At 26.4% G+C, this 14,172-nt stretch overlaps 1 non-coding gene across 1 annotated transcript; it reads left to right on the top strand.

Annotated features, from left to right (window-relative positions):
- The first annotated feature begins 13,361 nt into the window (after window positions 1–13,361).
- TRNAY-GUA (transfer RNA tyrosine (anticodon GUA)) lies at window positions 13,362–13,434 on the top strand. The gene has a single exon. It is a non-coding gene; the product is annotated as a tRNA-Tyr (tRNA).
- The last annotated feature ends 738 nt before the right edge of the window (window positions 13,435–14,172 follow it).

Genomic DNA, 14,172 nt, shown 5'->3' on the forward strand with positions numbered 1-14,172 from the left:
AAAAAAAATTTGATAATAATGTTCGAGAAAAATAGATAGGTATTTTAAATTATTGATAAAAGTGTATGACTATAGAGTTATTTACGAAAATAAATTGTAAGTTTATGCCTTGAAGATTAATAAAGGTTTATGTAAAAATAAAAAATTTTGAAAATCAAGTATGAATCCTGCATCAAAAACGATAATTTCCTTATTCATACAAAATTTTAAAGTAAGCTATATTCATCCTTTAAAAAATATAATTAATTTTAAAAAACTTACCAATTAAAAAAAGTAAATTGAACATCATAATCAAATAACAGCAGGGGGAAAGTATAAAAGCTCTAAATCTGTTTAGTTTTTATGAATAGAAAAAAAAACTTCAACATCCTAAATTTTTTTTATTTTCATTTATAAAGTATTCACACGTATTCTCTAAGCTTTTAATTGTATCTATAAAAAAAATATATTTATAAAATATGTATTGAATTTATTTCTATTTGATTTATGTTCTTTTTTAGTGTTCTGGTGTGTAAGTAAGTTTACTATAAAGATTTAAAAAAATAATATGATAAAGCTCCATCGGCTACAAAGTTTTAATTATAACAATAATTTCAAGGCAATGATATTTTTTTATCAACAATATAGATTTTTAGCTGTAATTATTAAAATTTTTAGAAAAAAATTCTTTTAAGAGCAAAAAACGTGGAAATGTGTTTTTGGACCACAATAAAAAATACTATAAATCAAATAATGTATAATTTAAATAGTTTGACCGACTTTTTGACCATATATATATATATATATTCAGCTCTTAAGAATTTTTATTGTTAAATGGCCATAAAACAAAAAAATGTTTTAAATCTCTAGAACAAATATAAAAATCAAATTTAAATTTATGGTTATATATAGGTGTCATTAACTTTAAAGGTAAAGGAATATGTCATACAATCAAAGAGCTATCAATTAAGGTAAATATTTTAAGCGTGCTAATAATGTTTCTATTTGTGCAAAGTTAATATTTGGGGGTCAATAATGAAAAAAAAAACAAAAATTTACTGTTGTATCTTACAAAAATATCAAAGATAATGCACATATTTAGCAAATAACATAATTATATACATGGTGGGAAGTATTTTATTGCTAGTAATGAAATTGAATAAATTTAAATCAACAGTTTTAAATTTGATTTCACATATCAATTATTTAGAATAGAATAGCATTTTCTTATAAAAAAAATACAAATTACGCTTTAAAATATATAAACCAAACCTATTTTTTTTCTATAAACTTTTAAATGTGGGAATATAATAGAAAATGATGATATAATAGGGAAAATATGAATTAAAAGAAGCTTAAAAGAATTAAAAACCATTTTATTTTGGGCATATAATTTTTTATGTTTTTTTTACTTTGCTTTAAAGCATCATTAAATTGAAAAAAAAAATTATATTAAACGAAACCGATACTCTTTTGGCCTATATTGAAAATTATGATCACTTATGTTATATATTTATTTGTGTTGGGTAAGTTAATAAAATTTCTCTTCGATACATAGTTTTGTTTTTTTTAAATAGCCTGGTTTTATGAAATAGACCAATAATTATTGATTTATAATAGATAGAAAAATGGAATAATTTAGCTTTGAAAATTTCAATTTTTAAACCTTTTACAGGGAGAATACGCACATATTAGTATTTTTAAAATACGTGCCCCTTTAGAACAACCATATTTGTATAGAAAAAAATAAAAGCACAATATTTTATAATATTATTTTTTCTCTTTGTTTTTCCCGCTAATTATTAATATACTTAAAAATACACAGTGATAGTGCCTCATTGTTATATTAAAGCCTTTTCGGAAATAAAATTAAACAATTAAAACACATAATTATGCTATATACAAAAAATAATATGTTTTGACGGATATATTTACTATATAATGAAAATCATGTATTATTTTTTTTTTTTGACAGTTGTCATAATAAGCTTTAAGCTCGATCAAAACAGAATAACTTTCGTTCTTCAATTGATAAATGGCCAAGAAATATGAAAAACACATATTTAATCTGATAAATATATGAAATCCTAGACATAATGCTCTAATTTTCTAGATTTATTATTTTAATATATTGAGCTTTGACCTAGAAAAAATGTTGAAATACCATATTTTAGAAATTAATCGTAATCGATCAATTCATAAAAATTTCTGATGACAGAAGTTTACGCCTTACTATATAGTGAATGAAAATACATAAAAGATATTTAATTAAATTTATAAAAACTTAAATTCATCCAATACAATAATTCGAAATCATATTATAAATTCAGCTAGAATTCGCATGCGCATTTGAAAATTTATCTAAGTTAAAAAAATATTATTCATTTAATAACTTAATTATGCACAATTTAAGAAAATACCTTTGCCTTTTTTATATTTATTTAATTATTTTATATAATTTTGAATTGGTTTTTAATAATGAATTATTAAGCGATTTATTTTTTATCAGTCAAACAAAACCTTCGAATGTTTTATAGTGCATATTTGTTTGTTGCCTCTTTCAATATATTTGCTTCATGATCATCCTCTATAAATTATTCCTGTCGAGAGCCCTTAATTTAAGTTGTTTTCTTATCTTATGTTCGTGTGTATGCTTAAATTGGATAGCCAACTCCTTAAGATACGATTTGAGAATATAAACATAAGATTAATAAATTTCGAGTACATCGAATCTTATGCTTCTACTTAATGTAAATACACGAACCCTTTAATATACCACTTATAGACAATAAAAACAAATGATTAGTTATTTTTGGATTCAAGAATCATATACATGAAAATAGTTTTTTAATATTTTTGATTAGCGAATCATAAAACAAAATTTATGATGCTATTTTTATATATTTTCGGACCTTTGGATAAATAAATATGATACTTTATTTGAATATTTATTTAAATACAAAACTCTATATTGGGATATTCGGAAAGACACTTGAACTCATCTCATTTGAGAGAAGAAGAGGTGTTGATGAAGATAGATAAGGGGAAGGTGTCAAAAGATGTATAAGGTGTTCTGTAATGTTCCCAATGGGCTTACTACGTCACAATAGATAGAATTGATAAAAAGAAAATTAACCCATAAATAAAAAATACCGATTAGGAGATTTAGGGTTACTGAAATTGGAACCAGATTATTTTAAAAAATTGGATGATGACATATGAATTTATTTATTAAAAAACAACATAATTCACTAATTATCAGATAAGATAGATTGAATTTTAAAATAATGTATTTGGACGTGAATTAGAAAACATAGAGTTGGAATCCAAAGAATCTGCTGTAGCTTTAAAAATTCATGATCACTGTAAGATTTAACATCACCTAGAAAATCTGGTATATAGAAAATTTAAAATGAAAAAGCGGTACAGTTAGCCTTGATCAATGAGTATTTTAAGGCAAAATACAACCTTAAAAAGTGGATATTATCATACTATGTCAAAAACAAAAAGAGAGTTTGTTGTATAATATGAAATCAAAAATGAGCACTAATAAGAATTTAACGCTAATTATTGAAAGTTATTCAAAGTGATAGCAGTATGGGAATATGATACCATCGCAGGTTGACAGATATCTGCTTTATTACAGTTAGAGTCATATTTTTTTAGGGAAAAATCATTTTTCGCACACTGTAATGAATCTTTTAAAATAGTTCGTCACCTGGAAAAAAGATATATAAAACTTTATTGCACAATCACACAAGAAGGCACAATGTGATAGCTAGATGCCTTCGCTTCATGCTACCAAGAAAATACGGCACAAAAAAAACGAAGAAAATCCGCAGTCACACAGTACAAGAGATTACGGAAAATGAATATGCAGAGATAAAGGTAGATACGAGAATTAATACTGTCATTAAATTTCTTGTGACAGGCTTGATTATTTGTATAAGTCAAAAATAAAAAATGTTTTACCATGATAGAAATAGTCCTTACAAGTATAGATAATATAAACATTGTCGAAAACGAGAAACTAAGAAAATATGATTTACTAGCATCAGAATTGTCATTAATTTACAAGTATAAGACAAAAATTTTCTATTAAATCGTAACATGGGATAGAGTGGTAACACAATATCATAAAAGGTATTTGAAAGGGCACAAAGTCACAAACAAATCGAGGTACATATTCAAACTATAGGATTGAGGAAAGCCCTAAAACCAAAAATCTTTAGAAGAGAATAGGTATTGAAGAAGATATAAAAGAAGAAGGAATGGCCCATAGTATAGATGTGATGCGCCCATGAAAAATCAAACACGCTATGCTTGAAAAAAAAACATAATTTAAGCATAAATAAAGCTATTTTTTGATATCTGCATATAAATTACCAAGTATAGGTTTTTCTGCTGTCGAAGCTTTTGATCAGCAACATACAGAAATAATTGGGCTATTCCTTAAATTAAGAACCAATAAAATTTAAATTATCAAAGTTTAAAATGTTTTGACAAAGTTGCAGTCAAATTACCAATTATAAGATTTTTCTGCTGTCGAAGCTGTTGATCAGCAACATACAGAAATAATTGGGCTATCTCTCTTATTAAGAACCAATAAAATTTAAATTGTCAAAGTTTAAATGTTTTGACAAAGTTACAGTCAAATTTTTATTTCTTGGTTTAAATTGTATCACTTTTATATCTAATATTTGAAAATAAAATTACATTGTGGTTGGAACAAAGATTTTCTTGCTATAATAAGTAAATGGATAATGAAAAAATCAATTTATATTAAATCAATGCTCTTATAATTTATGAAATGGCATAAATTTTAAAGAAAGATAAAACGAATAATGTATAAATACAAATTGTTCTGATCTAATTAAAGACAAGGATGGTTGAATTTATTGATAGCAAATAATAGTATGCAGGAATTTTGTGTCTGTACAATAAATTAATATTTTTTTTATTCATGGGTTAATTTTTTTATTATCGATTTTATCTATTTAGACGAGGTCAGCATATTGGGAATATTGCACACACCTTGATGCATCTTTTGACAACGACCTCTGATCTATCTTCATCAACTGCTCTTCTTCTCTTAAATGAGATGAGTTTAAGTGTCTTGCGGAGTGTGAGTGCTTCCATGTATACTTCTACTTCATATGGGATTTATAACTCCTTAACAATAGATTAATATATTTAGAAATTGATATATACTGTTAAATAGAAATTAGTTCAATAAAAACTAGATCATCTCATATAAAAATTTTTTAATTTGCATTCCAAGTATAGAATTCCAATGTATTGATTATAAAATTTTAAAAATTTTTTCATCAACCATAACCATGTCAGTTAATTTAAAAAATAATAATTATAAATATTAGCTTTAACTTAAAAACCGAATTTAAAAAATTATTTTCAAGTATTTTTTTTAATTAGTAGATGAATTCACAATGTTTCAAATAGTTTTTTAACCACCTCGACAAAAAATTTAGCATCTTGATAGACTTCGGATTCCTCAACGTTATATTCCATAGCGTTTCTAAATATAGTATTGAGATCATTTCTCACGTTATTTATCCGATAATTATTATTGTTCAGTTTCTTTTTTATGCAATTAATAGATATGGGGTGTTTAATAGAAGCGTAGTAGTCAGGGTAATGATTCTTGGGGGGTAAATCCATGAATATCTTGATTCGTTGTCTTTTACCATCCTTTAAATCCATCAAATATTGGATAATATATTCTTTTTTCGCTTTAATTTCAGCGGTGTTTGACATTTTTAATTTTTTTGGGGTGTCTACTAGAGGACATATTTTATTTTTTATGTTTTCAGCGAATACTTCGTTAATTCCGAAATCATTTTCCAAGTCTAGACTGTCGAAAGATTCTTTGTGTTGGTTTTCTTTGTCTATTTTTCTAAAAAAATTTAGTTCTTTTTTTGTTCTTGCCAGAATTATATTTATTTCATCGTTCTCGTTAGCCTCGATGCTTGTTATTTGATTCGGATAAATTTTGTTAATTTGATCTTCTTTATCCTCGAAATCGTTTTCAAGATTTAGTGTTTTAACTTCTTCTTGTACTTCAATTTGATTTTTAATTTCGTCTTTTAATTCAATGTCATCTTCTCTACACTCATTTTCACTATTTGATTTTAATGATATTAGTTCCTTTTCGTCTTTATAATCATATTTTTTATCTGATTTTCCCACCTGAATAATTTTGGTATCTTGGTCAAGTTTCATCAGCGTCTTTCTCATCATATACTCTTCAATAGAGTTAGACGCAACCAGTCGTAAAATCCTAACCTCTTTTTTTTGGCTGATCCTTAGAACTCTATCTTGAGCTTGGAGATCAGCATGTGGATTCCAATCGGTATCGAAGATAATAACTGTATCTGCTGAATTCATGTCTATGCCAATGGCACCTGCGCGTGTTGACAAAAGAAAAATAAAGTAATCGCATTCCTGGTTAAATATTTCGACCAGTTCGTTTCTTTCTTCGGCTCTTTTATTTGAATCGAGTCTGAGATACTTGTAGTCTTGCATTGTTAAAAAGTCTTCCATTATGTTCATGATTTCAGTCATTTCGAAAAAAATAAGTATTCTGTGACTTGTTGCTTTTAGTTTCGGGAGTATTCTGTTTAGAAGCTCAAATTTTCCGCTTAATGTGTACAATAAAATGTTGTTTATACCTTGTGGGTTTATTTTTTGCTCCATTTGTTCGAATATGAAGGGATGGTTGCATGCTTTTCGGAGTTGCATTACACCGTTTACAACTTCAGAAACATTTAAATTCTCTTCGGATATAGGTCTTTTCTTACCTTTATCATAGCTTGTTGAGATAGCAGTTTGTTTATTTGATTTATTAACTTTTGGATCTTCTTTCATGTGCTCATTTTGTGCCATAGAACTTGGCCTAGCTTTTCGCTTTATTTCATCGTATATTAGTCTTTGAACTTTACTCATTTTAACTTTGATAACTCTTTCAATTTTTTCTGGTAATTCGGATGCCACATCTTTTTTAAGCCTTCTGAGCAAAAAAGGGCGCAAAATAGCATCTAGTTTTTGAATAATCAAGAGTTTTTCGCTCTCATCCAATTCAATTTTCTCATTTCCCAAACCAAGCGGGCCATTAAACCAATCCTCAAACGACCCAAGCGAATTAAAAACATGTGGCACAATAAAATTAAGGATAGACCACAACTCAGACAGAGAATTTTGTACCGGGGTGGATGTTAAAACAAGCCTATACCTAGTTTTATACTTCGAATTAAATATTAAACCAAGCTTCGATTCCCTACTTTTTAGTTGAGAGCCTTCATTGACAATTAAGTATGTCCATTCGATTTTTTGTAGGAATCCTTTGTCTTTAATGATATATTCATAGGTCGTTATAACTATATTTGGATTTGTATCTTTGATTAAACCATGTAAGATTTTTCTTGCATCAGGAGTGCCTCTGTATTCGATAAAAGTTAAATTTGGATTCCATTTGGCCAGTTCTGCAGTCCAACCAGAAAGTGTTATAAGTGGGACTACTACAAGGTATGGTCCTTTAAAACCCTTTGATTCTTGTAAATATGAAAGGAAACCTATTATTTGTATTGATTTTCCCAAACCCATTTCATCGGCTAATATTCCATTTAGTTTGTTGTTGTGGAGGTTTATTAACCATTCCACCCCCTTTCTTTGGTAATCCTTTAATGGTAATTGTAGATTGGAAGGCTGATGGTGCATTCTTTCATACTCCCCAACAAAAAAGCATTGATCATTTAAATTATTATTATTGATTTTAGCACTACTACTGCCAATATCCATGCCATTAATCTTTACCTCAATATTATTATTGGTGTTATTTAAGGTATCGTTATTTCTTATAACATCAACATTATCACAATTGTGATCATTGTGTATTTGAATACGCCTAGATATTTCTTTAACACATTCCTCCGACTTCTTAAAAATAAGCTGCATTCTATTCTCTTTGACCTCCCTAACATATTTCAAGTACCCCTGTTCATCGGTACTTTTCAATAGACGTATCTTATCCCTTACAATCTTCTCCTTCCTTTTGGCTTCTTCCCTCTCCAAACCCAAATTAAATCCAGAAACACTTCGGTACAAAGTATCCATCCTTTCATTAAACAAAACATCCAAATTAACAAAAAGATTCTTATGGGTACTAACCACTTCCTTACAGAAATCAAGCCTTACCTGTCTTGTCTTGCGCATCTGCTCAACAACAAACGATTTCTCCATCTCTTCTATCAACATAATATCTTCAAGACTCGTAAGTGGCTCTGTAACATACTCAGCCGAATTGAAATACTGATCAACCATCAAACTATCTTGTAAAGCTAAAACTACTCTTTCTCTCATTATTTTTTGCTTCTCGTATAAGTACATCTTTTTTAAAACTAATAAATCATCCAACAATGTCGTGTTCTCGTAATTATTTTCTTCAAGTACACGTGTCAATATATTTATTCGACTCTTTATCGTAAAATCACTCGATGTGGCCATCTGCGTTTGCAATATATCGGCATATTTATTTAGTATTTGTTCTGCTTTGTTGTCACGTATCATGTTTAAAATTCGGTATTGATCATGTGCAAATATATTGTTGTCGGTTCTGTCGGGTAAATATTTAGAAAATAATTTTGGTTTTGATGATTGCTGTGGAATTGTTCCGAAATTATCTTGAGTCATAAAGGGGTGATTCTTTTTTTTTGAATTTATCATAATCTCTTAAAATCTATAAAAAGAATTTTTTTTCATTTTAAAAAAAGAGCAAAGAAATTGCATCTAATTATTAAAATTAGTGGATGAATCGCCTCTAATATTTAAAGAGAGGGAAAAAATTTCCAATAATATATCCAAGTAGAAATAATAAATTGTCGATAATCTATAAAGAGAGTATTTTTTTTATTTCTAAAAGGAGAGGAAAGAAATTATCTCTAATCTATAAAAGGCGTGGAAAGAAATCATCTCTAATTAACAATAAGTCAAAAAGAAATTGATCTAACATATAAAAAGCGTGGAAAGAAATTGCCTCAAATTATTAAAAAGTGAAAGTAAAAATTGCTTCTAATATAATAAAGGTAAGAAAAGTAATTTCCTCTTATCTATTAAAGGTGAGGAAAGAAACTGCCTCTAAAGATTAAAATTAGTGGAACGAATTCGCTTTAATTATTAAAATTAATAAAAGGAAATCGCCTCTGATATAAAAAGGGTGAAAAGAAATCACCAATACTATTTATAAAACGAATAAAAAAGCCTCTCTCATATAATTAGCGAGAAAGAAATTATCTCTAAATTATGATAAGTGAAGAAAGAAATTGATCCAATGCATAAAAAAGGTGAAAAAAAATCACCAATACCATATATTAAGAGAATAAAAAAGCCTCTCTTATATAAAAAGTGTGAAAGAAATTATCTCTAAATTATAATAAGTGAAGAAAGAAATTGATCCAATGCATAAAAAGGGCGAAAAGAAATAACCAATACTATATATTAAGAGAATAAAAAAGCCTCTCTTATATAAAATAAGAGAAAGAAATTATCTCTAAATATTAATAAGTGAAGAAAGAAATTGATCCAATGCATAAAAAGGGAGAAAAGAAATAACCAATACCATATATTAAGAGAATAAAAAAACCTCTCTTATATAAAAAGAGAGAAAGAAATTATCTCTAAATTATAAAAGGGTGAAAAGAAATCGCCTCTATTATAAAAAAGGAGAGATAAGAAAGGCCTCTAATACATTAACGGGTAAATATATTTCTCGTAACTAAATTAGCATCAAAAGATTATAATTTATTTTTAACTAGTAAAGGTTAGAATAAATTTTCCATCGGATTTAAACAAAAATTAGAATACACGCTCAAATTTATCTTAAATTATCTGTAAATCTAATCTTTTCGTTGATTTTTTAATATGTTTAAAAAAATATATATTTCTTTATTTTAAACAGTAAAAAAAATATTGGAAACAGTGCTAAAATTAAATTGGTCAAAGTGTATAATTTGTAAATTTAAAGAATTATCCAATATGGTATTAGTCATTTATTGCATTTTTGAAACAAAGGTTTTGGGTACTTTAGTTACTTACATTCGATTATATGATAATATTTATTAAATTACGGGCATTTTATATATATAACTCAAACATTTATTTCACAAAATTAAATTCTTATTTCAAAATAATTTTTTTGGCTTTTATTTCCATATATTTTAGTTTATTTCGTTCTTATAAAAAAAATCTTTTTCTGTGCCTGTAACCCTTTATTCTTGCGATAATTTTTGTATTTCCAAATATTGCGGTTTCTAAGTTTATTGCAGGGCTTTTGCAGACATCAAAGCTATATCTATTAAGTCTTTTAAAAAATATTTTCCTGATATTTCTATTGTATTAATTTCTAAAAATATGTAATTTTATACGTTTAAAATATTTTATTTGTTTTTTTCTTATCAATGCATGCATTATATACATTTAATAAAAACAGATGTTTTGACGAATTCTCGCTTATTATGATATGGTATCTACTCACAAAAAAATGTGATATATATACATTCAATATAAATATTCGTATAATTATACATATTTAATTAGTATATATATCATTTTAAAACATTAAAAACACTTCATTCATATTGTTAGCGACTACATATAGGGTTTTAAGAAATTGGCATTTAAAATAAAAAAATAGTCATCGTAATATAGGCAGAATTAGAACATAAAATGCTTAATATAAAACACTTAGAGACATAATTTAAATCTTCAAAATGAATTTTTTCCCCAAGATGCAAAGTGAAAATAAGCACATACCAAATAAAGTCGAGAAGCATGGTTTGAACTAAAACGGCAAAATAGAAATTTTAAGATTTGGTAATCAGATTTTTGCTTAGTAACCATAACTGAGGTGCTTATTGGCTCGGATTTCGTGATTAAACCTGGTAGAGGACTTAAATTTATTTTATAAAATCGGAGTTCTTGATTAAAAATAGTGGAGAACTTAAAGTTATTTTGTAAAAATAAGTTCTTTTTATTTGATCTATTGTATAAAATTGGCATGTTTATTTCTCTTAAATAGATTTAAAAAATGAAAATCATGGGTAAAATCTTCGAAATTTATAAAATTTAGCGCGTATAATCCTAAACTTTAAAAAATACTCACCATGTGAACCTAATAAATTTGATTTTAAAAACACGCTAAGTATGTGAAACACCAATAAAGCTACCGTTTTACTCTTTTCTGTGATGCCAGTAGAAAAAAATAGATTATGACGTGATCATAAATGTTAGACAACAAATCAGTTCAATGTTTGCAAAAAAAAAGCATTTAAACAAGTTGGAACTTATTAGAGTAACAAAAATAGTGAATATATACTTTTTTTAAAGAATTATGCATCGTAATATTCATTCAAATTTACTATATGTTTTTAACAAATAAACCAGCTGTTTATGTGATAAAAAAGGTTATGCCTTTACATGTGAATTGATCATCTATTAGTCTGCATTTATATTCGTTTAAAAGAATTATTGATATAAATTTGTATATATGGAGAGGGCATAAATCACAAACATTGAACGACTTTATTACAAAAGCAGCTATAGCAAGTTCATTTAAAATAATCGATCATCTGTTAAAATACATGCTATATTCGGTGAACAGAATCGGGAATACTGCATAATTGTTACATGCCGATAAAGATTTATAAAAATTACTATGAATAACGCCCATCCATGTTAAAAAAAGATTAGAATACTCAGTTCTATAATTTAAAACCAAGATAATCAATATAATTTAATAATGATTTTCATTTTAAACCTTCTGCGTTGCAAATATATCAAAGAAATATAGTATAAATCGATCAAATTTTCATCTTTATAATAGTAAAAAATTCAAGATTTACGTGTATTGAATGGTAAAACTGTTAGTATTTTCTGATATATTTTTTGTTTTGGGATCTGCATGCAATTCTAAAATCTGTATGATAGATTTTAAAACCAAGATTCAGCTTCAAAAAAATTTAAAAAGAAAAATTATTTCATCATAGAAAATTTTAGCTAAAGCTGATTTCTATAGAAATTATATAAACAGTAACTATATTCAAAAACATAGGTACATCGCATTACGAATACGATTTTCCTTAAAAACTTGAAAATCATCATTTAAATAAATTTTGCAAACAGGAGTCTTTAGAAATTATTAAAAGAGTAGCTTCGTTTTTATAACAAAATAACATCACATTACGAATACTCTTAAAAAACTTATAAATCATCATGATAAAGCTAATTTTTTTTAAGTATTCATCGAGCAGTAAATATAATTTTAGAATATTATCGAATAAATTTATAAATAATAATAATTTTATGTTTTTTTACAAAAAAATTTACACACCATTTAGAACGAACAAGATAATGATATTGAGCAATCAGCATATCGATTTATTTATTTAATGCTAAATTATTGGTTATAATTTTAGTTTTTGTTCTCAAGCACAACTGTCATGATCTCTCGTGCTCAAAGCGTATTATTACTTTTGGCTATTTTTTAATCTCTTATAAATATTCTTCAATACCCCTCACTCTACAAGACATATATATTAAAGGGTTTTATTTAATCCCAAGGTTTGTGTATATAACTACAAAATTCTATAAGAGTTATTTATTATTGGCATTGATAAATTCATACCATCAATCAGACCACAATTTATTTCAGCAAATTCCTTTCAATTATATTAATATTGAATTTAAAAATTTTCATTGTTTACAGTATATTTTTTTTCAAATATATTATATGCGAATTATATTAGAATTGTATTCAAGACATAGATCACAATAATTTTTTTTGAATATCTTAAAGCAATTAATTTATGATATACATGAAAATGTGAACTATATAAATTTTAAACTTATAATTTTAGATAATCATATAAACTCTCCCATATTGTATTTATAATCTATTGATAAGACTTTATTTATTTATGGGTTAATTTTCTTACATCGATTTTATCTCTTTAGACGCGGTCAGCCCATTGGGAATATTGCACAACTCCTTGATGCATCTTTTGACACCTTCACCTGATCTATCTTCATCAACTGCTCTTCTTTTCTCAAATTAGATGAGTTCGAGTGTCTTGCTAAGTTTGAGAGCTTGCATGTATGCTTCTATTTCTTTCGGGATTTTTATCTCCTTAACATATTTTTTATGATATTTTGTGACCACCCCATCCCAAGTCATCACATATGGTATTATTTATTGGTAAGAAATTTAATAATTATATAAAAATTTAGACAATTGTTTTAGAAGCGTTCAAATTTAAACTATATCAGAACAAGTAATACGACTACAAAATATGCTTCAATAAATCTACATTTAACTCTCGATAGCTCAGTTGGTAGAGCATATGACTGTAGATCGTGTTGTCGGCGGTTCGAATCCGTCTCGAGAGATAACTTTTAGTTCAATTAATTAGTCATGAATTATCGGTAATTTAGAAGATACCAACTTAGTAATTGAAGGTTTAGTAAGTTTTTGTAACCAACTAGTTTATATAGAAAATATTAGATTCATAATTTCTTCAGCCTACACCAACCCCAGAAAAGCGATAGAAAATTAAAATATATTTTTTTATTTGGGACATGAAAAGGAATTTTCGGGCAATTAATGTAGAGAGAATTTAAAAAATTGAACCAATATTTCAATAATTACGCTCGGTATTTGAATTTTATCACAGCTACATTTATTCACAATTAATAGAAACCCCATCTATATTATCAATAAATTTGATCTTATAGCTATTTGCAACAAAATGATACCATATTGATAAAATAAATAAATTTGTGTTAATATTTCATAAGATGCTTTTTCTAGCTTTAAAATAATATTTATCAATTAAAAAAAAAACAATGACCGTAATTAATTCGATATATGATTTAATTTGTTACAATGTTAAATAATGTCAGAAACGTCTCGAATTGGAATGTTATTTAGGTTTAATTTTTTTAATAGCTCTATATCATTTTTTCTTTAATTTTAAATGGATTGGTTTCGCATGTACACATATTATATATATCTTTAGCTATCTATTATATACTTACATCTTTTCCCACGCCTATCCACTTTTAAAAACCAGTATCAAAATAAAATCAGTTTAATAAATATTTTTTTTCATTAAAATGTAATAATAA

Source organism: Rhyacophila brunnea, unplaced genomic scaffold (assembly GCF_057557595.1).
Source record: "Rhyacophila brunnea isolate RB1 unplaced genomic scaffold, BYU_Rbru_1.0 scaffold_160, whole genome shotgun sequence".
In the NCBI taxonomy this organism is placed as follows: domain Eukaryota; kingdom Metazoa; phylum Arthropoda; class Insecta; order Trichoptera; family Rhyacophilidae; genus Rhyacophila; species Rhyacophila brunnea.